This window comes from Ornithorhynchus anatinus, chromosome X1, assembly GCF_004115215.2.
Source record: "Ornithorhynchus anatinus isolate Pmale09 chromosome X1, mOrnAna1.pri.v4, whole genome shotgun sequence".
Lineage (NCBI taxonomy): Eukaryota > Metazoa > Chordata > Mammalia > Monotremata > Ornithorhynchidae > Ornithorhynchus > Ornithorhynchus anatinus.
Genome location: NC_041749.1, coordinates 56,138,730 through 56,162,339, shown reverse-complemented (window position 1 = coordinate 56,162,339; position 23,610 = coordinate 56,138,730). Strand labels below are relative to the sequence as shown.

Here is a 23,610-nt window from a genome sequence, read left to right as displayed (position 1 = left end):
GGCACTCAATCTCCAGTGACTGGATATTTAGGACAACTGGACAAGTCAATTTCAAATAGAAAACCTCCTGCTCCACTCTTCCCCACCACACCACTGTTGACTCCCTTGAGTCATCCTACTCTGAGCTGTGCAATGCTGAGGTTGGGGATTTGGGACTCCTTTCTGGGTCTCAGCCAACCGTAGAAACTCATGCCACCTTTCTCTCCCCCCCAACCCCCAAAACATACACTCCCCACCCTTCCAAGAAATGCAACTCACTGCAAAGACATCCTCCGGGCACAAAGCAGAGCCTGGATGTGATGGAAGTGAGGTGTCACTGGAACTTCTCCTCCATTTCTGACTGAAATCCACCTGGAGCTGTAGAACCTGGCCTTAAGACACACAGCGATTACTGAGCCTGAGTGGACAGGGTTCCCCCATCCTGCCCTCTGAGGTCCACTTCTGGAGCCAAAGCCTTCAGTGTCCAGCAGATTCAGGTTGTTCAACAGTTGAAGAGAGAGGGCTAGTAGATTGCAGACAACCTAGATTTCCTGGTTGCTTTTTTTTTTTTTTTGCAGACACAATTTTCCCACTTCCCCACCAGACACTGAACCTATCGTCAGGAAAAATTAGGTGTATAGACATACCACAGCTAACTGCAATACTTAGTGGCCCACTCTCAGAAACTCAACTTAGTTACTCCAAAAGGAATTTGTTTTCCAGACACTGGAGGTCCAGCAAAATTGTTTAAATCAACTTCTAGTACCAAGCCTCACTGCTCTGGTCCTCCCAAACCACACCCCTCCTGTCTTGTTCTCGGGCACGCTCCACTTCTCAGAGATGAATGGAACAGATACATCGTTGCCACCCTGTCCTGTTCCTGACACTACACCTCTGGAAGCCACGACTCCCCCACACAGAAAGGTCTCTTCTTCAGGGACTGAGGATGTGCAGGGTGACCCTGCATACAGGACTGTCGACACAGAGAGATTTGACCCATCTATAGAATTAAGGGACCCAGGTCTTCTCAGTAGTCATGTCCAACAGAACCAGTTCCCAGCACAGAGCTTCAGCTTCCATAACAAGCCTTTGTACCAGGAGTGGCAGCCCCCCACCTCACTATTCTATCCCAAAAGCTAACCAATCTCTCAGTCTCTCTCTCTCTGTCATGCACGCGCGCACTCGCACACACACACACACACACACACACACACACACTTCCCTTTGTGGTGGCAATATGGCCCACAACCTCAACTTTCCAGGGTGCAGTAAATCTGAGAATTGATTTGCCTGGATCCACACTGGAAGGGGCTGCTCCTCAAGGCCGGGTGAGTTGTTTGCGGAGTAATAACCTAGTAGATTCTCCTTCGACTCATCCTACCCCAAGCAGTGCATTGCAGTGGGCTGGTGATGTGGGACTCTTGTCTGCATCCAAGCTGACAAGACACAGACCTGGTGCAGGAGGCAAGGGGGAGGAGACTTGTGACTCACCACCTTCTGTAGATAAGGGGCAGTAAAGCCTGGAGCATGAATCTCATAAAAGCGACTTGTCACTGGAGCTTCTTCACTGGTCCTGGCTGAAATCCATTTGGAGTTGTGGAACCTGGCCTGAAGTCACATGTGGATGATGAAACCCAAGAGTCCTTGTTCCCCTATCCTGCCCTTTAAGGTCTCTCTGGCTAAACCCTTTAGTGTCCAGCCAACTCAGTTGTTTCAAAGCTGAAGAACAAGGGGTAGGAGATTGCAACTTTTTTTTTTGCAAACACTTCCTCCTACCCCCCACCTCACCCATCAGTCAACTGTATTTATTGAGCTATTACTGCTTGCAGAACACTGAACTAAGTGTTTGGGAAAGTACAAGTCTAATCCGCCCGATTAGACTGTAAGCCCATCAATGGTCAGGGATTGTCTCTATCTGTTGCCGAATTGTACATTCCAAGTGCTTAGTACAGTGCTCTGCACATAGTAAGCGCTCAATAAATACTATTGAATTGAATGAATGAATACAAGAGACAGATTGCCTGCCCACAATGAGCTTACAGTCTAGAGGAGTGGACAGATATTAATAGAAATAAATCACAGATATGTATGTAAGTGTTGTGGGACTGAGGGGTGGTGGTGATGAATGAAGGAGGCAAGTCAGGGTGACACAGAGAGTGGAGAAGAGGAAAGGAGGCCTTACTGTGCGAAGGCTTCTGGGAGGAGGTATGCCTTCAATACGGCAGATAGAGTAATTGTTGATCAGCTATGAGAAAGGGAAATCCAGAGGCGGGACACCGGGGAGGGGTAAGCAGTAGAGACAACATTCAGATACAGTGAGAACGTTAGAATTAGAGGCAGGTGGGTGGGCTGGGTTGGAGTAGGAGAATAGCGAGGTGAGGTAAGAGGGAGTAAGGTAATTGAGTATTTAAATAATGATAATAAAAATAATAATGGCATTTGTTAAAGGCACTGCTCTAAGCACTGATGTAGATACAAGTAAACTGGGTTGGACACAGTCCCCGTACCACATAGGGCTCACAGTCTTAATGCCCATTTTACAGAGGAGAGAACTGAGGCACAGAGAAGGTAAGTGACTAGCCTAAGGTGACACAGCAGACAAGTGGCAGAGCAGACAAGTGGGCAGTCACTGGAGAGAGGAAACATGACCTGACTGTTTTTGGAGGAAAATGATCTGGGCAGCAGAGTGAAGTATCAAGTTAAGTGGGATGAGACAGGAGACAGTAGGCTGATACAATAATCAAGGCAGGATAGAATAAGTCATGGGATTAACATGGTAGTTTGGATAGAGGAAAGGGAGGATTTTAGCCATGTTATCAGGGTATAGTGATGGATTAAATGGGAGAGATGAGTGGGGGATAATGCCTAGGTTATGAGTTTGTGAGACAGGAAGGATAGTGGTGCCATCTACAGTGATGGAAAAGTCAGGGGAAGGACAGGTTTGGCTGCCAAGGTAAAATGTTCTGTTTAAAACATATTAAATTTGGGGTGAAATGAGGACATCCAAGTAGGCAGGAAGAAATGGGAGACTGTCCAGAGAGAGAGAGTTCCATGATCGAGAACCTCCAGTGGTTGCTCATCCACCTGCACATCAAACGGCAACTCCTTACCATCAGTTTTCAAGCACAGTCACCTTGTACCCTCCTGCTTCACTATCATACTACATCCCAGCCTACACATTTTGCTCCTCTACTGCCGACCTACTCACTCTACCTCAACTCCGTCTATCTTGCCCCTGACCTCTCACCCATGTCCTACCACTGGACTCAAACACCTTCAGTCTTTATGTCTTACACAAAATGACTCCCCCCAGCCTCCAAAGCCTTACTGAAGTCACGTATCCTTCAAGAGGCCTGGCCTAAGGCCTCTTTTCCTTTTGTTCCACTCCATTCAGTGGGTCTCTCCCCTTCCCCCCTCCCAGCACTAATGGATATAAGGATAATTTATTATTTATATTAACGTTTGTCTCTTCTATATTCTAAGCTCCCTGGTGGCAGGGAATGGGACTCTTCATACAGTGCTGTGCACACCTTAAGTGCTCAACACAGTTGATTGATTGGAAGACACCTGGAATAGTGATCGTAGAGATAGGTGATAATGTTGGTAATTGTTAAGCGCTATGTGCAGAGCACTGTTCTAAGTGCTGGGGTAGATACAGGGTAATCAGATTGTCCCACGTGAGGCTCACAGTTAATGCCCATTTTACAGATGAGGTAACTGAGGCACAGAGAAGTTAAGTGCCTTGCCCACAGTCACCCAGCTGACAAGTGGCAGAGCCGGGAGTCGAACTCATGACCTGACTCCGAAGCCCAGGCTCTTTCCACTGAGCCATGCCACCCTGGCCTCTGTCAGCAGCTGAAAGCCCCTTCTGTCAGACACTTGGTCTCCAGGAGAAACATCTGTCCAATGGAAAGGAAGAGAGAGTGGGTTGCAAAAAATCTAGTTATGCAAACTAGAGTCTCCCCCAAAACATGGATGGTCTAGGAGAGGTGAGGTTTACAGGCACAGCTCAGCATAGCTACATTATGCACCTCTAACCTCCACCCTGAGATCCTAACTCTGTTAGTCCAGGAGGGGTTCATTCGCCAGGGACGAGAGGCCCAGCACCGACTGCAGACTAGACAGAATTCAGCCTTATAAAAACAACAATAATAACAACTGTGGTATTTGTTAAGCACTTACTATATGCCAAGCATTGTTCTAAGCGCTGGGGTAGATACAGGGTAATCAAGTTGTTGCAGGTGGGGCTCACACTTTGAATCCCCATTTTACAGATGAGGTAACTGAAGAACAGACAAGTTAAGTGACTTGCCCGAGGCCACAAAGCAGACAAGTGGTGGAGGTGGGATTAGAACCCATGTTCTCTGACTCCCAAGTCCATGCTCTTTCCACTAAGCCATGCTGCTTCCCGTGTCTCTTCCACCAGCACCCCCGCTGAATTACTCAGACTGAAGTCCGCAAGGCTCTGCGCCTCAGAGAGGATTGGGATGGATATACTGATGCCACTCTGTCCTACACTAGAACCCCAGAAGCCACCACTGTCAAGTCCAGAAGGGTTCCTTCTCTGGAGACTGAGGACGTGCAGGGTGACTCTGCAGACAGGGCTGTGGGCACAGAGGCCTGACCCGTCAATAGAATTAAGGGGCCCCGGGTCTGCTCGGTCCCACATTCAAACAGAACCAGTGCCCTGGTCAGACCCTCAGTTAACAGAAGCAACTTCTGTGCTGAGAGTGGTGGTCCTCTCACTAACCCTCCCATCCCCAACTCATTACATACACACTATTCCCTTTTGGGTGGGAGCCCAGACCGTGACCATCTTGACAAGCAGGACATTTCTGGGAAGTGGCTTATGTCCACATTAGAGAGATGGTCTATGAGGCAAGGTGTCTCGGTAGAGAGCAATGGACAGGTCAAATTCTCCACCATGACCATCCTGCCTTGAGCAGTGCTGCCAGGACTGAGCCAACATGCCACCGGGGGATTTGGGACTCACCGAGGCCTTCTCTGGGGATGACGCAGAAGAGCCCCTACCCGATGGAGTAGGGTGTCACAATGGAACACTTGAAATGAGGTCTGTGTCTGGAGCTGTGGAACCTGGCCTTGAAAGCCACACCTGAATTAGTAATATTGAGGGGTGTGGATGCCCCACCCTGCCCTCTAACAACAGCAAGCGGTCTCAGCTGGAGAAGGAGTTGGGGGGGGGGGGTGGAGAGACAATTTGCAGGCAGCCTAGTTTGCTTGCAAGCACTTGGCCCTCCAACCCCCACCCTCAAGACACTGGCCCTAACAGAGAGAGGTGTAGAGACAGGCCACCCTTAAGCCAGATGCTTACCCTACCCTAAACCAATACCAACATGCACCTCAGATCCAACTGTGTAATTCCAGAAATGGCCTGATCTCAAGGGACTGGAGGGCCAGCAGCTAAGGATGGGATATTTCAGTTTCTAATATAATGCCTACTCTGTGCTCCCCATCCACACCCCTGATCACTCACATGGAGCCCACTCAACTCTTCTCAGAGAGGAAAGGGGTGGACCCACTGATGGGCACAGTGCTCCAACTAGCACTCCATTGCCAGAAGCCAGCAGCCCTCATAGAACTGTTCCTTCCATGGGAGAAGAGGATGCAAAAAGGGATCTTGACAGACACATACAGACACATACACAAACCTCCCTGCTCCCCTACCCCCACCCCCACCACACACACCCAGCCCCAAACACACACTTTAGTTTCCATTCAAGCTCAGCCACTAAGCACTGAAGAATTCACACCACAACAGTTAGGTACATATCCTTATACTCAGATCCTTCCCTTTGCTGCAGTAGATCATCTGCCCCCCGCCCCCCCGCCCCCCCCCCCGGCCCATTCAACTGATACTGGACCTCTAAGATTGAAAGGGAACTCTTTTGGAATACAGAATACAAGTACACCTGAATGTCTAAGGGAGACAGACACCATAATGACAGCAGAAAAGTTGGAACAGGTATACGGAGGTGGTGAATGAGGGCTGCAGGGAACATGTCTGCTAATTCCATTGGATTGTCCTCTCCCAAGCACTTAGAACAGTATTCTGACATAGTAAGCACTCAGTAAGTACCATTGATGAATTGTAAGAAGGAAGGGTCTCTGAGAACTTCCACTGCCACAGAGAGAGGCTGGAGGACAAAGATGCAGTTTGAGTGGCTAGGGAGCCTTCCGAGATGGAGTATTAGGGCCTTGGCCCCTCTACCCACCCCCAACACCCAAAGGAGGCATGAATGATGTCAGGATAGATGAGGGACAATACCCTCACAGAACAGCCCTGCAGGGAGGCCTAGAAGAGCTCCCAGCTAACAAACCTGAAAGCACCTAGCCAGCTACATTCTTAACACTTTATTCTCCCCACCCCGCCAACTTCCTCAGAGGCAGTCACAGAGGCATTCTAAGTTCTGCAGGGGATGTGCAGGGTGACCCTGAGGACAGGAATGGGAGTTCAGGGAGGATGGAACCATCTATAGATTTAAGGGCACTGGATCTTCTCATTCCCACAGTCAAGTCCAACAGAACCAGTTCCCTACACAGGGCCTTAACCCCCATTTGCAGAACCAGCCTCAGTGCTGAGAGTGACAGCCCTCTCTCCTCACCACAGACTCCTCCTCCTCCTGCTGCTGCTGTAACCTCTAATCATCCACATCCCCATCACCTTCACATCCCCATCACCTTCCCTTAGAGATGGTAGCCCAGCTTCTGATTCTACCTCTCCATGGCAATCAGCTGCTCTGCATCCTCACTGGAGGGGGAACAGTCCTCACGGCCAGGAAGTGTGGTGAGAAGCTTCTGGAAGGAGCCATGGACTGGTTTCTCTCTTCCCCTCACCTCCCCTCACCTCTTCCCCTCACCTCTTGAACATCCACCTCCCGATCTGGAGGTTCTGAGTTGGATTTAGGAAGTCCCTGAAAGCTCCAGCCTGCTTACTGTGATAAACCTGGTCCACCTCCACCCATCCCCACACATCCTCCCCTTCCTCACCCACATACTGCACATGCCAGCAGTTTTCCAAAACTTTGAAAACCTCACTGAAATTCTTTCTTCTCCAACAAGTTTACCCTGACTAAAGCACTCATCCTCCCCACCCATCCCCAACCCCACCACACACCTTATTTCCCCTTCCAGCTCACCCATGCAATTAGGCTCACCCACCAAACACTGAAGTATTCACCAAATACCCTTATGTTCAGATCATTCCCTTACCATTGTTGTATTATCTGTGTCCTCCCCATTCAACGGCTGCTGGACCTATATGATGCAAAAGGAACGATGTTACAATGTGGAAGACAAGCATAACTGAAGGTATAAGGGAAGGAAACACCATAATGAGAGCAGAGAAGTGGGGGACAGGTGGGCTGAGGTGATATGTCAGGGCTGCAGGTAACATGTCTACTCATTCTGTTATCTTACACCCTCCTAAGCATGGAGTACAGTGCTCTACACAAAGTAAGCACTCAAATACCATTGTTTGCAGGAGAGAATTGTCTCAGAACTTATAATACAGCCTCAGAGAAATGGGGGAGAACAAAAAGGCAGTTCGAGTGGCCAGGAAGCCTTCTGAGATGGAGTTTTAGACACTTTACCCCACTATTCACCCCTCACCCCCAACACGGCTATTAATGAAGTCAGGATAGGTGAGGAATGATACCCCTAACAGAACAGTCCTGCCTGGAGATCTTTAAAAATATTACCTGGCCCAGAAGAAGCAAGCCAGTGCTAGGCACATAGTAAGTGCTTAACAAATACCATTACTATTATGAAGCCAGAAAACAGATTCAAGGTTACCCAAAACTCAACACCTCCTCCTCCTCCTTTTTTACCTAAACTCACTAAACACTTACAATGACGCCAACACACGCGACTCTGAGTAGAGTGAGTGAGGCCCTAGAGGCTTATATAGGGCCAGGATGGCATTAATTCCCCCAAATGGAAGTAGCTGGGTTAGAGATCAGGTGTCCCGGGAAGAACCCCGAGTCACTTCATTGGAGGAGGGGATGGCTGTGGGAAAGATGGGGGTCAGGGGAAAAGGATCTATAGCATGAAGGTCATGGGTTCTAATCCCAGCTCTGCCACTTGTCTGCTGTGTAACCCTGGGCAAGTCACTTCACTTATCTGAGCCTCAGTTACCTCATCTCTAAAATGGGGATTGAGACTGGGAGACCCATGTGGGACAGGGACTGTGTTCAACCCAATTGGCTTGAATCCACCAGGGCTTAGTACAGTCCCCGACACACAGTAAGTGCTAACAAATACTATCATCATCATTATTTTAGGGTTTGTCCAGAGAAACAGAAATTCCCAACAGCTGTCCAGTGGGTCTCATCTCTTGACCCCTACCTCACTTTCCTGTCCTGTCTCAGTTCCCTCCTCACAGCCCCCACATCTGGGCAGCTGACACTGGACCCCAGGAACAGTCAGGGCAGTCTGGCCCTTCAAAGCAGACAGACGGTCACTCCCCTCACCTTCAGAGCCTTCCTAAAATTTCATCTCCTCCAAGAGGTCTTCCCCATCGAAGCCTTCATTTCCTCTATTTAATAGTAATGGTATTTGTTAAGCACTTACTATGTGCCAGACACTGTACTAAGCACTGGAGGCAATGTACTAAGTGCAGAAGAGAGTGAGAGAAGAGGAAGAGAGCTGATTTTGTTTTTATTTTGTGCATGCATGTTGTGTTTTACTGTTTCATCATTCCTCATGTGTCTGTCCTCAGTCTCTTAGAGCCGGAGAAGGAGGCCTAGAAGATTGCAGATAACCTAGGTTTTGGGGGGTGCCTGAGGGAGCAAACACTGTTTCTGTGTCTGAGACCACAGGACAAACTCAATCTCCCCTTCTCCCTCACACCCACTCCCTGTCCCCTCCAAGACACAGGACTCACTGCAGAGCCCTCCTCTGGGTAGAAGGCAGTAGAACTTGGGTCTAATGGAAGCAAGGTGTCACTGGACCTTCTCCACCAGTCCTGAATGAAACCCATCTGGAATTGTGGAACCTGGTCTTAAAAGATGCATGTGGACTAGTGAGCCTGAGGGGCCGGGTTCCCCCATTCTGTCCTCTGCAGTCCACATCTGTGGCCAAACCATTCAGTTTCCAGCAGACTCATTTGGCTCATAGTTGGAGAGGGAGGGGTAGAGATTGCAGATAAACTAGGGGTTTCTTGCAGGCTCCATTTCCCTCTCCCCTATGAAACACTGAACCTAAAATCAGTAGAACTGCGCTGTATGGACAGATGACCCCAGCTAAGCTGACTGCAACGCTCTGCCCTACTGCTACTTGGTGGCCCCCTTCTTAGAACCCTAGCTCTGTTACTCCAGGAGGGCCTCATTCTCCAGAGACTGGAGGTCCAGCACAACTTCACAAGTCCACCTCTGCTACCAAGCCTGGCTACTCTGCTCCTCCCAAACCACACCCGTTGATGGTCTCGGACCAGAGTCCACAACACTCTACTTTTCAGTGTCGAATGGAGTGGACACACTGATGCCACCTTTTCCTATCCCAGATATTAGAATCCCAGAAGCCACCAAAGACACAGAAGGGTACCCTCTCCAGGGATTGAGAATGTGTAGGGTGACCCTGTATGCAGGACTATGGACACAGGGAGATTGGACCTGTCTATTGAATTAAGGTGCTCAGGTCTTCTCAGTCGCGCAGTCAAATCCAACAGACCCAGTTCCCTGCACAGAGCCTCAGCGTCCAGAACCAGCCTCTGGGCCAAGGGTAGCAGACCCCACCTCACTAACATCCCAAAAGCTAACCCCATCTCTCTCTCTCTCTCTCTCTCTCTCTCTCTCTCGCACACACACACACACACACAAACACAAATAAAAATAAATCTTCCCTTTGTGGTGGTGATGAGATCGACAGCTCCATCTCTCCAGGGTGGGCAAATCTTAGAATTGATTTGACCGGACCCACACTGCAAGGGGATGGTCCTCAAGTCCAGAGCAAGCTGTTGAGCAGTCTCTGTTGGGAGAGTAATAGCCAGTCAGATTCTCCCTCAAGTCCTCCTACTCTGAGCTGTGTACTGCAGGGGGTTGGTGTTCCAGGACTCCTATCTGCATCTGAGCCAACGGGACACAGATCTAGTGAAGGGGGTGAGGGGCAGGAGGCTTGTGACTCACCACCAAAGGGGCAGTAGAGTCTGGATCATGGATCTGATGGAGGTGAGGTGTCACAAGAGCTTCTCCACCTGTCTTGGCTAAAACCCATCGGGACTTCTGGAGCCTTGCCTTAAGACACATGTGGATTCCAGGCAGCCTAGTTTTCTTGCAAGCACTTGGCCGTCCACCGGCCCCCTCCTTCCCAAGACACTGGCCTTAACAGAGAGGTGTAGAGACAGACCATGCTTAAGCAAGCTGCTTCACTCTACACTAAACAAATGCCAACCTGCAACTCAGCTCCAACTGTGTCACTCCAGAAATGGTTTGTCCTCAAGGGAATGGAGGGCCAACAGCTAAGCATGGAATAATTCACTTTCTAATACAATACCTGCTCAGTGCCCCCCGACCCACACCCCTGATTACCTTTGATGGAGCCCACTCAACTCTTCTCAGAGAGCAGTGGGGTGGACACACTGATGGACACTATCTTCCACCTTGCACTATATTGCCAGAAGCCACCAGCAGTCACAAAAGGGTTCCTTTCCTGACCCTGACACACTTTATTTTCCCTTCCAGCTCAACCATTAACATTACCCCGCCCACTAAGCACTGAAAAATTCACTCCAAAGCAATTAAGTACATATCCTTATACTCAGATCCTTCCCTTACCTGTATTGTATCGACTGGGTCCACTTCATTAAAATGATCCTGGACCTATAAGATTGAAAGGGGACTCTTGGGGAATCCAGAAGTCAAGCACATCTGAAGGTATAAGGGAGGGAGACACCATAATGAGAGCAGAAAAGTGGAGGCAGGTATACTGAAGTGGTGAGTCAGGGCTTCAGGGAACATGTCTACTAATTCTGTTGTATTGTCCTCTCCCAAGCACTTAGAACAGTATTCTGCACATACTAAGCACTCAATTAATGCCACAGATTGACTACAAGAGGGTAGTGTCCCGAAGAACTTCCACAGCCACAGAAAGAGGCTGGCGAACAAAGAGGCAGTTTGAAGATTGAGGGAGCCATCTGAGATGGAGGATTAGGATCTTCACCCCACTACCCATTGTCCTATGCACAACAAGAGAATGAGGTCAGGATAGGTGAGGGATGATACCCACACAAACACACACACACACATACACACACACCTGCAGGGAGGCCCTTGGCCTAGAACAGCTTCCAACTAGGAAACCAGAAGCACCTAGCCAGCTTCACCCTTAACACTAGACTGACCCCTACCCCCTTGCACCCTCCCAACTCCCTCAGAGGTAGTCGCCATCAGGGACCAAGAGGTTTCAGCTCTGGAGGGGCTAGAGATGAGCAGGGTGACCCTGTGGACAGGACTGTGGGTTCAGGGAGGATTGACTCATCTGTAGAATTAAGGCTCCTGGGTTTCTCAGTCCCACAGTCAAATGAGACAGAACCAGTTCCTTCCACAGGGCCTTAACTGCTGTTTGCAGAACCAGCCTCAGGGATGAGAATGACAGGCCTCTCTGTTCACTTCCTCCTCATCCTGCCATAACCCTTAATCATCCACACATGGCCCCATCACCTTCCCATAGAGATGAAAGCTCAGCTCCTGATTTTACCTCTACAGGGGAATCACCTGCCCTGCATCCTCACTGCAGGGAGAGCAGTCCTCATGGCCAAGAAGTGTGGTGAGATGCTTCTGGTCCCTCCCTTCCCTTCACTGGTAACCCTTGGACATCCACTGCCAGATGGCTCATGAGTGGGGTTTACGAAGCCCCTGCAAAGTCCAGACCCATCAATATGTCTCACGTGGACCACAGCCTCCCTCCTACATAGGGGACATGCTAGTGGTCTCCCAAAACTATAAGACCGCTACCGAAATTGTTTCTTTTACAATGAGCCGTTCCCTGACTAAAGCTCGCATGATCCCCGTGCCCAACCTAACAAAATACACACACATACACACACTTTATTTTCCCTTGGAGCTCACACATGCATTTAGGCACACCCACCAAGCTCTTAAGTATTCACCCCACAACTCACTGTTTGTCAGTTATGTGACTTTGGGCAAATCATATCACTTCACTAGGCCTCAGTTACCTGATCTGTAAAATGGGCATTTCAAAACTGTGAGCTCCCCATGGGACAACCTGATTACCCTGTATCTACCCCAGTGTATAGAACAGTGCTTGGCACATAGTAAGCGCATAACAACCACCACCATTATCATTATTTTTCTTTTACTCAGACCCCTCCCTTACCCATACTGCATTATTTGGGTCCTCCTCATTCAACTGATGCTGGACCTATAAGACTGAAAGGGAACTATGTTAGTATGTGAAGAACAAGCATATCTGAAGGTGTAGGGGAAGAAGACACCATATTGACAGCAGAAAAGTGGGGGCAGGTACAGTAAGGTGATGAGTCAGGGCTGCAGGGAACATGTTTTACTTCTGTTGTACTGTACTCTCCCAACCTTGTACTACAGTGCACTCTACACATAGTAAGCACTCAATAAATACCACTGATTGCAGGAAGAAAGTATCTCTTTGAATTTCCATAGCCACAGAGAGAGGTTAGAGAACAAAGCAGTTTGAGGAGCCAGGAAGCCTTCTGCAGTGGAGTGTTAGGCCCTTCACCCCACAACCCACTCCCCTCACAGGCATCAACTGGATCAGCAAATGGGTCAGGATGAAACCCCCACACAACAGCGTGGCAGGGAGGCCTTTAAGGAAATTACCAGGCCTAAAAGAAGGCCTTCCTCGTCCTATTTCAAGCTGAGGAGAAACAAAGAAGAGGAAAGAAGAAAGGAGAAGGAAGAAGGAGAAGAAGGGATTTTCAGACAGTGCAGTTTCTCCTTTCTCACACTCCTCCTCCCGCCCCCGCCCGCCCTGCACACACCAACAACTCCCCACCACTGGCTTCCCAGGGAAGGATGGGTGTACAGGCAAAACCCGACAGGATGACTGCTACACTCTGGCCCACATTTAACAGTGACCCCCCAGAGAGCCTCACAACTGTAAGTACTCCTGGGGCCTGAGCTACCCAGCAAGGCTGCAGACCGGGCAGAAATCTATTCCTGGTACAACTTCTGCCTTCTCTGCTCCCTGGATTCCCCAACCATCCCCTCGCATTGACTGCCTCATCCTAAACTCCCCATAGTTCTGCCTCTCAGCAAAGGGGATGGAGTGGAAACAGTCACAGTCCATCTGATACTTGGAGTGGACACAGTCACAATCCATCTGATACTGCACCTCTCACCTTCCCCCTTTTCTCCCCAAGAGGAAACCAATGGTCCCACAGAAACACATATTTTGAAGAAATCCACAGCAGAAAGAAGGGAGTATTAAATAAAGCAGAGGTGCAAACATTTCCTCTATACAAGTGAAGCTTTTACCAGTCATACTATCAAGATGGCACTTCTCTATCATGATTGGGAATTTGGCACGATTTTCTTAGACTTTCCCAAATTGTCCATTAGGCCTAGAAAACTGGTTGTACATTGTGTGAATCGCAGTTGCAGGCAAGTCAGACTGAACTGGCTTCCTGCACGGAGCCCAGGCCCCTCTCCTCCCATGAGTGGCAGCTGCCTCATCACTCTTCTTTCTCCCTATTATTCACACACACACACACCCTTCTCTTTGAGGTAGCAGTTCAGTCCACTCATTAAGGGGAAAAATCTGGGAATTGACTCTGCCTACAGTGTTGGAGAGATGATCGTCAAGGCGGAGGAGAAGCACTGAGCTGCAGCTGCTCTGGAGAAAGGCCCCTGGGCCCTGGAACCAGATCACCCTCGGGTCGGAGAGTAGCAGCCCGCCCCCTGGTGGCACTAATTGGGATTCGGCGCAGCTGCTCCTCTCTATCGCCACCTGGTGGCAACGGGCGTTGGCCTGGAAGGCTGCCCTTTTCAATAGGCCCATGGTGGTACTACCTATTGTTCTGTGAGGCTTCACCTCTCTACCATCCTCCGGGTGACAATGACCATTTTTTATGGTGTTTGGGAAGCGCTCACTATGTGCCAGGCACTGTACTAAGTGCTGGGATAGAGAGAGAAGCTCATCGGTTTGGATACAGTCCACGTCCCTAACGGGATTTACAAATCTTAATCCCCATTTGAGAGATGATATAACTGAGGCTTGGAGAAGGGATGTGACTTGCCCAAGGTCACCCCCCAGACAAGTGGCCGAAGCTGGATTTGAAGCCAGGTCTTTCCGAGCTGTAGCCACCAGGAGGCGCTGCTTCTATCCCACATGGTGATTCTGCACGGCCGTGCCCCTCTATCGCCAACTGGTGGCACTTTGCTCCTACTGCGCCGGCTTCCTCCCTGGGCCTCCAACTCCTCTAGGTCGCCTCTGACTCCTTTCCCCCGGCCTCCTTGGCCCGGAACTCCCTCCCTCTCCACATAGGCCAGACCACCACTCTCCACCTCTTCAGAGCATTATTAAGGTAACAACTCCGCCAAGATGGCTTCTCTGATTAAGCCCTCTTTTACCGGCCCCGCCCCAGCTTCTGCATCCCCTACAGCCTTGGATCTGTGACCTGTGGACATTCCCTACTTTCCCCACAGCACTTATGTGCATATCTGTATTTTGTGTAGAGAAATGCAGGGGTTGTGAACACAGAGGGGGTAGTTAATGATAATAATATTAATAATTAGTAGTAGTAGTAATGTGGCATTTCTTTAGCAATTAAAGTATGCCAGGCAATGTACTAAACGTTGGGATAGATAAAAGAAAATTGGTTTGGACACAGGCATTATCCCACGTGGCGCTCACAGTCACAATCCCCATTATACAGATTAGGTAACTGAGAAACAGAAGAGTGAAGTGACTTGCCTAAGGCCACACAGCAGACAAGTGGCAGAATCAGGATTAGAATCCATTACCTTCTGACTCCCAGGCCCGTTCTCTAGCCACTAAGGAGAGAATGAGGTGAAAACACACTGGTGATAATTGAGCATATACTTTGGGCAGAGTACTGAAGGATGTCCTGGGGGAGTAGGATACTGAGTTATTGTTATGGTATTTGTTAACTACTATGTGCCAAGCACTGTTCTAAGCACTAGGGTAGGTATGAGGTAATCAGGTTACCCCACATGGGGCTCCCAGTCTTAATCCCCATTTTACAGATGAGGTAAGTGAGGCCCAAGGAAGTTAAGTGACTTGCCCAAGGTCACACAGTAGACAAGTAGCAGAGATGGGATAAGAAACTTCATCCTCTGACTCTCAAGCCCATAGTCTTGCCATTAGGCCATGTTGTTGTGGACAGGTACTGTGGGTGTCCTATTGTAGTCTCCCAAGTGCTTCATACAGTGTTCTGCATGCAGTAAGCGCTCCATCATGTCTGGCGTTGTGAGATCTGGCCCCGGAAGACGCGCCTGGGTGAGCGGCTGTGGAGGCACAAGTCTTGCGGCCCTGCCCTCTGTCACCAGCTAAAAAAGACGTCTGTTAGACACTTCGGGCTCCAGGAGAACCATTTGTCTGATAGAAAGGGAGAGATGGGGGGTGAAAACAATCTAGATTTGCCAATGTGAGTCTCCCCCAAAACATGGATTGCCCAGCAGAGGTGAGGTTTGACAGTCGCAACTAAGCAGACTGCTATATCCTGCAGCTCTAAACCCTTAACTAACCCCATCTTCAAAATCCCAAGTCCACTGGTCATTCTCCAGGGACTGGATGCCCAGAACTACTACAGACTGGGCAGAATTCAGTCTTTGCAATCCTGCTGAATTACGCTAGAACTGAAGTCCACATGGCTCTGCTCCTCAAAGAGGAACAGGGTGGATGTACTAACCTCACCCTGTCCTACTCCTGACACTAGAGCCTCCTGCTACCCCCCCAGAAACCACCACTGTCAAGGCCACAAGCGTCCCTTCTTAGAGGACTGAAGCTGTGCAAAATGAGCCTGCAGACAGGACTGGGAGCAAAGGGAGGTTTGATCCATCTAGAGAATTAAGGGCCTTGGGTCTTGCCCATTCCACAGCCGGGTCAGACAGAACCAGCTCCCTGAACAGAGCCCTAGTTCCCGTTTCCAGTACCAGCCTCTGTGCTGGGGGTGGCAGCCCCCTCCTTTCTCTTCTCCTCTTCCAGAGATGAACTTGAAACATGGAAATTCAAACGCAAACATATTCACCAACCACAAACAGCAGCTTCCCTTAGAGGTGGCGCCACAGTTCCTGACTCCGTCTCTCCCCAGGGATTATTATTATAGTATTGGTTAAGCACTTACTATGTGCCAAGCACTGTTCTAACTTCTGGGGTAAATACAAGGTTATCAGTTTGTCCCACGTGGGGTTCACAGTATTAATCCCCATTTTACAGATGAGGTCACTGAGGCACAAGGAAGTTAAACGGAGTTAAGCGGCTTGCCCCAGGTCACATAGCAGGCAAGTGGAGGAGCCAGGCTTAAAACTCATGTCCTCTGACTCCCAAGCCCGTGTTCTTTCCACTAAGCCACACTGCTTCCGACACAGTCCCTGGCCCTTGGGGCTCACAGTCTAAATCCCCATTTTATAGATGAGGGAACTAAGGCCCAGAGAAGTGAAGCGATTTGCCCAAAGTCAAACAGCAGACAAGTGATGCAGCCAGGATTAGAACCCATGACCTTCTGACTCCCAGGCCTGTGCTCTATCCACCCATGCCACGCTGCTGCTCTTGGGAAATGCACTGCAGTGGACACGGAGGGGGTCCCCACTTCCATAGGCACTATCACTATCAAACATGGAGAGGCTGCCCACTTGTGGACAGGGCTGTGCAGGGCTCCAGGTCTGCTCATTTGGTCAAGCCAAAGTCAGCTTCCTGCCTCTAGCCTCAGTTCCTGAGTCCAGAACCAGCCTCCGTGCTAACAGTGGTAGCCCCCTCCTCATTACTCTCCCCAGAACTAATCTCATCTTTCATGCACACAGGCACACACACCCCACCTTCCCTTTGAGTGGGACTTCATTACAGAGCTCCATCTTTCAATGGTGGAGTGCATTTGGGAATTGACCTCACTGCCCAAGTGCAGGGGGATAAACTTCAAGGGTGGGGAGTTGTGATGAGCCGCAATTGTAGAGAGAGCGGTAGCAAGTAGCATTTTCCTGTTAGTCATCCAGCCCCCAGCTGCAAAGATCTGGAGGAGAAGACCTGTGGGCCTTTCCTCCTTTCAGAGCTTAGAGCTGATGGACCTAGAATTCGGGGTCTTGGAACACACCATAAATGCCTCCTCTGGAGATGGGGAAGAGGATCTTGGGTCTCATGGGAGAGAGGTGACACTGGAGCCATCCTCCCAGCTCATGTGTTATGCCACTTAATTTCCCCTTGCACTGCACTTAGCAGGTCACCGGGTAATTTGATTCTGCTGTTTTGGATGCTCCTGCTGATGGCTGGGGTTGGGAAACATCAGTTTTCTAAAGTCAAACAGGCCCTGACTCTGCAGAGAACCAGCCGTGACCCTTTGGCATTAGGATCGCGGAGCAGGCGACCAGGTGATGATGCGGAGACCCTTCCCCTGAATTAATCAGGGATGAGCTCCACTCGGGGAGTCCAACTGTTTCACAGTTCCCCCAGGCTTTAACCACTTGAATTCATCAACGGAATTTTTTTGAGCTCTTACAGTGTGCAGAGCAGTGGACTGTGCTTGGGAGAGGGCAAGAGAACTGAGTTGGTAGGCATACAGACAAACGTGGTAGACACTCACACCTCCCCGCTTCAAAGCCCTCCTGAAGGCTCACCTCCTCCAAGAGGCCTTCCCAGACTAAGCCTCCCCTTTCCTCAGCTCCCCTTCCCCTCCATATTGCCCAGACTCGCTCCCTCTCTCCCCGCCCCACAGCACTTGCGCATATACACACATATCTATAATTCTATTTATACTGATGCCTGTTTACTTGTTTTGATGTACATATAGCTAGAATTCTATTTAGTTATATTGATGCCCTGTGACTTGTTTTGATGTCTGTCTCCCCCCTTCTAGACCATAAGGCCCGTGTGGGCAGGGATTGTCTCTTTGCTGAATTGTACTTTCCAAGTGTTTAGTACAGTGCTCTGCACTCAGTAAGTGCTCAATAAATGATTGATTGAATGAATGAATGAACATGTTCCCTGCCCAGATCGAGCTTACAGCCTAGAAGGACTGTCTAGAGTCAATCAATGGTATTGATTGAATGCTTTCTGTGGAAAGTGATGTAATGAAATTGCAATAATTGAGATGAGGCCCCACTGTTTGGTGTAAATAAGGCCTTAGCACAAGTGACACCATTTTGAGCAACACCAAAGAGAACTTTTAAAATGCCAGTGTAAAAAATATCTTCTGGGTTAGAAAATCCTTTGTAACTAGCTGAACTTTACTACCAACCATTTGAGAATGTGTCAACAAGCTCTGCTTATCTGGGAATCAAGATGTCTATGGGAGTGATTGAAATGCATATGTAAGGGGGAGGGAGAGCTATGGCTGAGGTATAAATGTAACCAAAAAAGTGTCTTGGGGGGTCTTACATTCAGCACCTCCCGAGACCTGGTGATTGATCATTCTGCAGAATAAAATTTGGGGACCATACGCATCTTGTTTGGTCTCATTGACCATGCAGAGCAACGAACACACAATTTTACAGGCAACATTACCGGGTGCTGACCACTATACTGAGTGCTTGGGAAAGGACTATACAAAAGAGTTGGTAAACACATTCCCTGCCCCCAACGAGCTTACCCAGACGTTTGTAGTGGAGAAGAGGATGAGACAGTACTTGGAAGTTGCCTTCAGTGAGGAATAAGACTCTCATTCCACCTTTCTGAATGCTCCTTTTTAAAAATGGTATTTGTTAAGTTCTTTAATATGTTCCAGGCACTGTTCTAACTGCTGGGGCAGATACAAGCTGTTCAAGTTGGACACAGTCATGTCCTCCAGAGGTCAAGAAACCTCGGCTCTGCCACAAGGCACTGGTCGCATGGTAAATGCCAAAGTCGTACTTGGAATCCGTGTAGATATTAGCGCGCAATCCTTTAGCCAGGTGAAAGGCCTGAATCAAAGCCTCGAGCTCAGCCGCCTCAGCACTACACGAGGAAGGGAGAGATCCGGCCCATAAGACAGAATTGTGAGTGACCACCACATGAATAGGGGTGACATAAGCATTAATGACCCGCAGGTCCTGAACGAAATGGTAAATCAGGGGGTTCCCTGGCTTACGTATTGGCAACGCTGGAGTATTGCAGGGAGAAATGCATTCAACAAGAGATAATTGGGTACAACCCTGCATGGCCCTCAGGTGACATAGGATATTGCCGGACACAGGGAGGAAATTTGTGCAGGAGGGTATTGATCTTAACCGGTTCAGTTCCCTGGAGGAAACCCACGTCTGAGAGCTCCAAAGGATTGGTGGCAAAGTAAGCAAAACGGGGTCATCAGTTTCCATGGGGACTTCAGCAATTACCATCAGGGAGCCTTGGCTCCTTGGGCTCAGCAGGTCCGGTTTACCAAGGAGACTCCCAATAGTTAGCGTGATTCCCTTCTCCTCACATTTAAGCGTGGCCTGAAGTTTACAGTAGGGCTAGGACGTCTCCTAGGGTGATTCCCTTCTCCAAACCCAGAGAAGTCCCCTCTCTGCGGGAACCACGCAGAGAGTCCCCTCTCTGTGAGACACAGAGAGAATCCTAGCCGCTTACCCGCAAAACCCGCGGGCGCTCCAAATTAGGCTCGAGAGATCTCAAGGAATGGGTGTCCGGACCCTAAAAGCGGGCTTACTTACAGTTTTCCTTTGAGCGCGCTTGGGCACCTGGTTCCCGGAGATTCTCGACCTGGTCTGTCCAATCCTGAGCACAAGGTCCCTTTGTGGTCGCCAAAACTGTTACGGATTTTTGTCAGAGAAACGACTCTGACCTCGCAATCGCATGAGAGGGTTTCGTGACCTCGGTGTAGAAATGAACAGACTCAAGAGAGCAAGCCGAGAGAGCAGGAAAGGGAGGAAAGTGGCTGCCGCCCGTTCACCCCAGTGGGGTACGAGTGACGAACAGCCACGAGCCATCCCGAACCCCATACCTTTATTTGCAAGCATTTCCGCATTCCACTCGACCGCAACTCTTCCAGTGAGCACCCCAAATCCCACCCAACCCCCTTGCATTGGCCGGAACTCCACCCTTCATTCAAAACCAGTTCTTAGTAGTGGTAATGTAATTGACATATCGTTACCCAAATTCAACTGATTGATCTTCCACAGGAAGGAGATTACATGGAGACAGGATGTCTAGCACAATATGGGAAGGAGACAGATCAGAGACAGGATGGTAAATCGTCCAGAACAGAACCAAATCAGAGGCTCGGCTACAAACACTTTACACACATCTGTGTCCAATCTGATTATCTTCTACCTACCCCAGCACTCAACACATATTAAGTGCCTAACAAATACCATAATCTCATCAACAGAATAAGAAGTAAATGGTATCCAGCCTTCCCCTACCACCCTCGGGCCTCTCCATTGTCTATGCATCATTAATCCAATTGACACCAACTCTCCAGCCCTAGTCTCCTGCCTGCCCCACCACATACACAACTCCAGCTTTCTTCACCCCCTCGTGGATAATTCACTACAGGAGATATCATTTATCCCAACCCTAGATTATCACCTCCTGTCACTGCTATCACTACTTACCTTGTATCCAGTCCAGCACGCAGGACAGTCAGTGCTTGGCATATAGCAAGCATTTAACAAGTACCATTATTTTGATCAGTAATACACACAAAGTCAATCATATTTATGGAATACTTACTGAGGACAGAACACTGTCTTAAGCACTTGGGTGAGTACAAGGTAACTTCCTCCAAGGGGCCACCACCATTATGTCAATTATGCCAGACTTGGGTCTTCCTTCCCTACCCCTTTCATTCAAACCTTGAGTCCAGCCCCTTCTTCAGACCCCTCAGTCCCCCTAATCAATAAAATCACAAATATCTCAAGCCTAAACATCCAAGTCATTGCTGAGTCATCCACATAAAACCTACTCCCCTCATAAGCCTCCCCATCACCTTTAGAGTCAACATCAATTAGCTCAGCCTTAAGTTATCCCCCAAAAGCATCAACCCAACTCACTGCTGAACCATCAAAACCAAACCATTTTCCCTACCCACCTCAACACCACTGGCATAAGAAATAGGTAGAGAAAGCCAACTTTGGGGGGCTTTTAATCCAATGCATCAACTATCACAGCTGAACTACCAAGCCAACAACTACCACAGCTAAATAAAAGATATGCTAGCCAAGTGGGCATTACAGACCCTGCTCACTAAAACTGGAGAAGAACACACTCTGTCTTCTCTCCACAGGCTACAGCAAGTAAAGTCTCCAGGCCTTACCTAAGGTAGAAAAATGCCCACCTGCCTCTGGGGCTTTAAAGGAGCAGTGCCCCATTGTAGGACACCTAATGGAGAGACTGGGTTGCACCGAGGGGTGGGGCTATAGGAGCAGGGAAGAAACAGAGGCAGAAGGCTATTAAAGAGATGCAGATTTGCAGCTGCTCATTGTTAAAAGGATCTGGAAAAACATTCTTATTTAGAGGGACCTGCAAGCCATTCACACACTCCAAGAGGATGGGGTCTAATTCTCATCCAGGGCTAACCCAGTGCCTAGTACAGTGCTTTGCACCCAGGAGGATATTCAATAAATAAAAATGAATTAGCAAATGAATGAATGAATTAATGAATGAATGAGTCAGTAAACTCAAGCTCTTCCCTGAGGTCTCCCCAGCCCCCAGACCCCATTGTCCCCTCTACTCTTTGTCTCTTTTCTGTTTGCTTTTTATTGGCATTTGTTAAGCACTTTCTGTATGCCAGGCACTGTGCTGGGCGCCATGGGGGTTAAAAGATAGGTTGGACACAGTCTCAATCCCTGGTGGGGCTTGCCCTCTTGATCCCTCATTTTACGGATGAGGTGACTGAGGGCCAGAGAAGTGAAGCGACTTGCCCAGGGTCACACAGCAGATGGATTGTGGATCCGGGGTTAGAACCCAGGTCCTCTCACTCCCAGATCCGGGCCCTTTCCACTAGACCATGCTGCTTCTCTCCTCCCTGCTTCTGTTCCTTTCAGCCTCTGGGCAAGGACTGTTGGTATAAGAAGTAATTAGAGGAAGCCAAGTTGGGGGGTGGGGGGGCTCTTAATCCAAGAGCCTGAAGAAAGTGGAAGGAAAAGGCAGGGAAGGTGGAGAAGATAGGAAGGAAGAACGGGTCAGCTTTCAGGCTGGCCACTTGGGCCATCGGGGCCCTTGCAGATCTTGTACCAACACATAATAATAATAGTATTTGTTAATGCTTACTTTGTAGCAAGCACTGCATTAAGCCCTGTTGCCCAGGCTGTCACGTGTCTCACGGAACACGTTTTTAATGCTATTTGTTGAGTGCTTACTGCATGTTCGACACTGTTCTAAGTCCTGAGGTAGAAACAAGTGAATTAGTTCGAACACAGTCCCTGTCCCTTATGGGGCTTACAGTCTAAGTAGGAGAGAGGACAGGAGAACCGAGGCCCAGAGAAGGGGAGCGACTTGGCCAAGGTCGCACAAAAACAGACAAGCGACAGAGCCACGATTAGAACTCTTGACCTTCTGACTCCCAGGCCTGTGCATGATTGACTTTTTTGAACCTCACAATGGTGATCCTTTCCTTTCCACTCATTATTCAGCATACCACTATTTTATTCAAATTCACTCTTCATCTGCGCTCCTCATTTTAGGGAGATGGAATTTAGGGAAAATAGGGGAATTTTATGGTTCTTTTAAAAGCACGCCTCCTTCGAGAGGCCTTCCCCGATTGAACGCTCATCACACCTGGGGAAATGGGGGAATTTTATGGCTCATTTAAGGCACATTTCCTCCAAGAGACCTTCCGTGATTGAGCCCTCATTCCCTTTTCTCCCACCCCCTTCCCTGTCACCCTGATTTGCTCCCTTTATTCACCCCCTCCTTCAGCCCCACAGTACTTCTGTCCATATCCATAATTTCTTAATTTATATTAATGTTGGTCTCCCCCTCTGGACTGAAAGCTCTGTTTGGGAAGGAAATGTGTCAGCCAATTCTGTTGTACTGTACTCTCCCAAGCTGTCAGTACAGCGCTCTGCACGCAGTAGGCACTAAAAAATACCATTGATTGATTGATCGGCTCTTAGATTGAAAGCCTGGAGCCTGGACAATGGCTCATGATGCTCTCTCATGCTGCCAACAAAGACCTCAATGTGGGGGGAGTACAGTTTCTGGGTCCTAAGTGGGATAGAAACTTTGTCTGAGGTGATTGTCTTCTGATCTAAAAACTTCAGATATTAGAGGCCACCCTATTTATCTCGCCCCTCATTGTGTGCTCAAATCTCTGCAATTTGTGGTTAAGTTACTATCTCTTTGAAGTGGCTTAACTAATTCCACTGAAAGTAATTTTTTCAGCTGGGAGAATTTGGTCATTGAGCCATGCAGAAAAATTGGTAGGGGCTCTTGGCACTAAGATGAAACCAATCCAGGAATTGCTAAACTGATAATAGACCTCTGGGATGTCAGTCCCAGCTCAAGTCCATGTATATGCCTTACATGTCA

General features: G+C 49.0%; 1 pseudogene; it reads right to left on the bottom strand.

Moving 5' to 3' along the window:
- The window catches only part of LOC100088047, a 59,666-nt pseudogene that overhangs the window by 21,809 nt on the left and 14,247 nt on the right, over positions 1-23,610 (bottom strand).